The following is a 6,000-nucleotide window of genomic DNA, read 5'->3' as shown; positions in this document are numbered from 1 at the left end:
TAGTCAGATCAATGCATGGTTCAGTTCAGTTCAGTCGCTCAGTCGTGTCTGACTTTGCGACCCTATGAACCGCAGCACGCCAGGCCTCCCTTCCCTGTCCATCACCAACTCCCAGAGTCTACCCAAAGCCATGTCCATCGAGTTGGTGATGCCATCCAATCATCTTGTCCTCTGTTGTCCCCTTCTCCTCCTGCCCTCAATATTTCCCAGCATCAGGGTCTTTTCAAATCAGTCAGCTCTTCACATCAGGTGACCAAAGTATTGGAGTTTCAGCTTCAACATCAGTCCTTCCAATGAACATTCAGGACTGATCTCCTTTAGGATGGACTGGTTGGATCTCCTTGCACTCCAAGGGACTCTCAAGAGTCTTCTCCAACACCACAGTTCAAAAGCATCAATTCTTCAGCACTCAGCTTTCTTTATAGTCCAACTCTCACATCCATACATGACCACTGGAAAAACCATAGCCTTGACTAGACGGACCTTTGTTGGCAAAGTAATGCCTCTACTTTTTAATATGCTGTCTAGGTTGGTCATAGCTTTCTTCCAAGGAGTAAGCGTCTTTTAATTTCATGGCTGCAGTCACCATCTGCAGTGATTTTGGAGCCCAGAAAAATAAAGTCAGCCACTATTTCCACTGTTTCCCCATCTATTTGCCATGAAGTGATGGGATCGGATGCCATGATGTTAGTTTTCTGAATAGTAAATGCACAGTAAATTGTGTTATTCAGCTTCTTCAAAGCCAGGCGGACTTCCCTGATAGCTCAGTTGGTAAAGTATTGGCCTGCAATGCAGGAGACCCCAGTTCGATTCCTAGGTCAGGAAGATCCACTGGGGAAGTGATAGGCTTCCCATTCCAATATTCTTGCGTTTCTCTTGTGGCTTAGTTGGTAAAGAATCTGCCTTCGATGTGGGAGACCTGGGTTCAATCCCTGGGTAGGGAAGATTCCCTGGAGAAGGGAAAGGCTACCCACTCCAGTATTCTTGGGCTTCTCTTGTGGCTCAGCTGGTAAAGAATCTGACCGCAATGCGGGAGACCTAAGTTCCATACCTGGGTTGGGAAGATTCCCTGGAGAAGGGAATGGCTACCCACTCCAGTATTCTGGCCTGGAGAATTCCATGGACTGCATAGTCCATGGGATCACAAAGAGTTGGACACAACTGAGTGGCTTTCACTTTCACTTTCAAAGCCAGGTATTGTGAGGCAAGTGCTTGGGGCTGGTGCACTGGGAACACCCAGAGGGATCGGGTGGAGAGGGAGGTGGGAGGGGGGATCGGGATGGGGAATACATGTAAATCCATGGCTGATTCATGTCAATGTATGGCAAAAACCACTACAATATTGTAAAGTAATTAGCCTCCAACTAATAAAAATAAATGGAAAAAAATATTATTTGGGGAAATATCCCTTTGGACTGTAAAAAAACAAAAAAACAAAAAAAAACAAAAACAAAAAACAAAGCCAGGCATTACATTTTAAAGCTTCCAATGCAAAGTCCTATCTCACCTTGAGGATTCTGGTTTCACCTTGTGGGATTCTCCACACAAGTCTGCAGCAGACAACCTGAGATGGCTTGATATCTGCTGCTTCCATCCAGATGCTGCACTTGTTGGTGAGATTGTAAGATGCATTTCCTGGAGATTTTTCCTTCAATCGGTTCACTTGCTCAAATCAACATTCACAGCGTGCTTACTGTGGCCCAGGTGCTGAGTTGGATGCTGGGAATACAAAAATAAAAATGATAATCCCTACCCTATCAGGAGCTCCCAGTCTAGAAAAACCCATGAATACATGAGCAGATAAGCAGAAAACAATGTGAGAAGAGCCCCAGTGGAGGTGAGCACAGAATGTTGTGGGAGCATTAAGAAAGAGTCACAGCAGGGAAGTAGGATAGGAAGAATGTTCAGGAAATCTTTCTCAAAGAAGATACACCTGTGATAACTTTGTATACGTGGGGTCACAAAGAGTCAGACATGACTGAAGTGACTTAGCACACACGCACATTAGTTTTGATAGTGTGACCGGCATCTTCGATCTCTAGCTGCACATCTCCATCCTATGTCCCCGAAATGAATTTTCTTGACAAATGTCCACTCTTTGTTTCTAACTTGTGAACACTATGGCTCCACTCTCCATTAGTGTAAGAAAAGCCTTATTTGTTTATGTGCTTAAATAGACAAGAGACACAGGTAACAGTGGTTACCACTGAGAAGTACAATGGAGTTTACAGGGAACAAGTTTTAATTTTTGATGTATGCCTCTGTACCCTTTGCATTATTTTTATAATGAGAATATTTTACTTTTATAATTAAAAAAAATATTTTCTTGGGTGTGCTGTATGGTATGTGGGATCTTAGTTCCCCAACCAGGAACTGAACCTCGCCCCTTGCATTGGAAGCACAGTCTTAACCACTGCACCATCAGGGAAGTCCTGACTTTTATAATTTTGATAAACTTATTGAAGTAAACCTTTATATACAGAAAAGTGCACAAATCATGTTAGTGAATTTTCATAAAGTAAATACAGCCATTGTAACCATCACCCAGACTGAACAGTTGTAGATTTTTACTAGCATCTTGGAAGTCCACCTCTTGTCTCCTTCCAATCACCTCCACTTCTCACAAAGGTAACCACTATTCTGCCTCCTATCACCAAAGAATCATTTTGACTAAGATTGCCAGTTGTTCCTTATCCTCACTAGCAGTTGATATCATCAGCATTATTTATCTTAGCCCTTCTAACAAGTCTGTAGTATCATCTCATTGTAGTTTTGATTTGACTAATGGGGCTTTCCATGTGGCGCTAGTGATAAAGAACTCGCTTGCCAATGCAGGTTAGTAAGAAACATAGGTTCAATCCCTGGATCGGGAAGATCCCTGGAGGAGGGCAGGCCAACTCACCCCAGTATTCTTGCCGGTATTCTTGCCTGGAGAATCCCAAGGATAGAGGAGCCTGGCAGGCTACATAGGGTCGCAAAGAGTCGGACATGACTGAAGCAACTTAGCATGCACACAGTGGCTAATGATGTTGACCATCGCTGCATGTGCTCATTTGCTATCCACATGTCTACTTGCATGCTAACATCCTCCATAAATATAGAACATAATCATTTAAGAAAATTATTTGAAAATAATAATTATTTTATAATTATTATTACATAATAATATATAATATACTATTATATATTATAATTGTTATATAATAATAATTATTATCACAAACAATAATTGAATAATAAATAAGTAAAAATAATAAATAATAATAAATATTATTAATGATAGCTATTATTTCAAACAATCCCCTCAAAAGGGATATCCTTTGAGTGTAACAATTCTTCCAAGAGGCGGATTAGGGTGGTGGAAACAGCCAGATCTCGGTAGCAGGCATTTCAGACTACCCATATGTGCTGTGGGATCTTAGGCATATCTTTGAACCTCTTTGTGCCTTGGTTGCTTTGCCTATGAAGCAAAGATAATAATAGTTCTTGCTTTATAGGCTGGGTCTGAGGATTAGATGAGAAAATTATGCAAGGTTCTATGCTTCATACCTGAGATGGCCAGTGTTCATCAGTGTCTCTCTACCCTTCTGGCAAAGCCTGGAAAGAGGCAAGAAAGAGAAGGTTGTCCTTGAGGCAGTCAACGGCTTAGTATCTGAGGGAGAATGGATTAGAGATTCCTTTCTCTAGCTCTAAGGGAAAAAAAACTCTAGAGTTGTGTTCTGGGGGGTAGGATTCTGTCCCCTCACTTCCTGCTGCCTCCACATCTCCAGCCCACCAAGCAGTAGGAGCAACCTGCTTTGAAAGAAATTCTAGAAGAAATTCTAGTCATAACTGGGCTTTTGGACAATTTAAACACCTCCTGCCATGTGTCTAGCAGAGAGACACAAGCCCCGTGGCATCTTTCTGTATAAGTCCCCCAGGTTCTCCCATTGATGTTTCCTGTAGCAGGACTGGGCTTCCCTGGTGGCTCTCCTGCCTGCCAATGCAGGAGACACAGGAGACCTGGGTTTGATCCCTGGGTAGGGAAGATCCTCTGGAGAAGGACATGGCAACCCACTCCAGTATTCTTTCCTGGGAAATCCCAAGGACAGAGGAGCCTGGTGGGCTACAGTCCAGGGCTACATGTCCAGAGCTGGACATGACTGAGTGACTGCTGCTGCTGCTGCTAAGTCACTTCAGTCATGTCCAACCCTGTGTGGCCACTTAGACGGCAGCCCACCAGGCTCCCCCATCCCTGGGATTCTCCAGGCAAGAACACTGGAGTGGGTTGCCATTTCCTTCTCCAATGCGTGAAAGTGAAAAGTGAAAGTGAAGTCACTCAGTCGTGTCCAACTCCCAGCGACCCCATGGACTGCAGCCTACAGGCTCCTCCATCCATGGGATTTTCCAGACAAGAGTACTGGAGTGGGGTGCCATTGCCTTCTCCGGACTGAGTGACTAAACAACAACAATAATGGCAGGACTGCACAAAGGCCCTTGTGCTTGATATCAAGTAGTTAGTGTGTGTTCAGCAAATATTTGCCCAGGACTTAGCAAGCACTACGCTCTCTGATATGTCTGAGGAACCAAAATGAGAAAGAAAAGAGTGCTAGTAAAGGAGAAAAGCATGGAGGAGGAAAGTTCCTGGAAGAGGTGACACTGGTGGAATTTTCTGGATGAGGGAAGAATGCTTTCCAGGCACAGGGCCTAGCCCAGTCAATAACCCAGAGGCTGGAGCCCGTGGGCTCTCTCTCTTCCTGAGTCTGCAGTCTCGGGACCACAGCCCTGCTCTGGGCTCTGCACAGTAGCTATCCCAGGGTTTTCCAATGTGCCCTTAAAATGGAGCATCACCTTATGAGGACTTTCTAGTAAAAACATCCTCTTTGTTCCAGGGTAAAGGGTCTCAGGGATCAAGTGCTGCATGGGTGGGTAAATTTGTGGGCACCCTTCGCTCTTCAGAAATCAGCCTGATATGCTGGAACATAAAAGACCTGTCTGTGTGCTTTCTAGCTCATTTTTTACCTTCCTCACTGCAGTCTCAGACTACCTTCTACATTTCCCCCAGAGTCCAGAACTTCAGTAAACTGGTTCTTAGCTCTTATTCCCTTGAATTTTTCCATGTAGCCTCTCCCTGGGGCCCTAATCTATCTCTACCTTAATCCTTCTTCTTGTCTTAATCTGTCCAGGGTTCTCTCTTCTCCCTGCCCCCACCTCAGCTTCTAACTGTTCTCCTCCAGGCTTTCTTCTTCAGTTCTGACTAAAGGCTCAGGCAGTCCCTCCCAGACCCCTCCTGCATCTGTTCCAACAACCCCTTGGGGCTATTTCTCAAATGAGAGCTTCTGCTCCTAACTTGTGTCCTAGGTCTCTTCCCAGGAGACTGTCCTCTTCATGGGGACTGACTCGGGTGCCCTCCAGTTCTCCAACAGTGTCTCCTAGGGCAGCCTCAAGGCTTTTGAAATGGGGAAACTGAGGCTCAGAAAAGGGGGATGACTTACCAGGGTCCAGCAGCAATTTAATAACAGAGTAAAAGTAGCCCAGGCCTTCAGACTTCTAGCCAATGCTCTTTCCCAGGAATCAGGCTGCCTCTCAGAAGGCTCCGATCTTCTTGTTGTCATTAGCTCCCACCCACTGACTGCACCAGGCACCCATCTCTCTCAGCACTTCCTTCCTGACCCACTTCATTAAGACTGAAGCTGGCCTGTCCAAGCTTCTGACTCAGCAGCCCAGCAAAGAACATCCAGCCCTGTCTGCATCTGATTAAGGGAACACTGGAGGCAGGAAGCCTTTTTTTTTTCCCTCTGGCAAGGTGGGGGATGCAAAAGAAGTTGGGGGAGTCAATGAAATGGTAAGATGTCAGGGACTACAGGGAAGGGGTGGGAGGTGAAAACGTTATATCAAAACATTTAGGATTCTGAAGACATTCCTGACTGTCCAGAGATCAAGACTCCGAGCTTCTACTGTAAGGGGCACAGAGATCCTGCACACTGCATGTTTTGGCCAAATATATATATATATATATAT

The 6,000-nt window shown here is 44.9% G+C and overlaps 1 long non-coding RNA gene across 1 annotated transcript; it reads right to left on the bottom strand.

Annotated features, from left to right (window-relative positions):
* LOC133051975 (uncharacterized) lies at positions 1-5,594 on the bottom strand. The gene is made up of 3 exons (XR_009691977.1): positions 5,475-5,594; positions 3,550-3,597; positions 1-1,719 (listed from the first exon to the last, which is right to left on the bottom strand). It is a non-coding gene; the product is annotated as an uncharacterized LOC133051975 (long non-coding RNA).
* Positions 5,595-6,000: the final 406 nt, after the last annotated feature.

This window comes from Dama dama, chromosome X (genome assembly GCF_033118175.1).
Source record: "Dama dama isolate Ldn47 chromosome X, ASM3311817v1, whole genome shotgun sequence".
NCBI classification, from domain to species: Eukaryota; Metazoa; Chordata; class Mammalia; order Artiodactyla; family Cervidae; genus Dama; species Dama dama.
The sequence above is the reverse complement of the archived record's forward strand: the minus strand, read 5'-3'. Positions and strand labels throughout refer to the sequence as shown.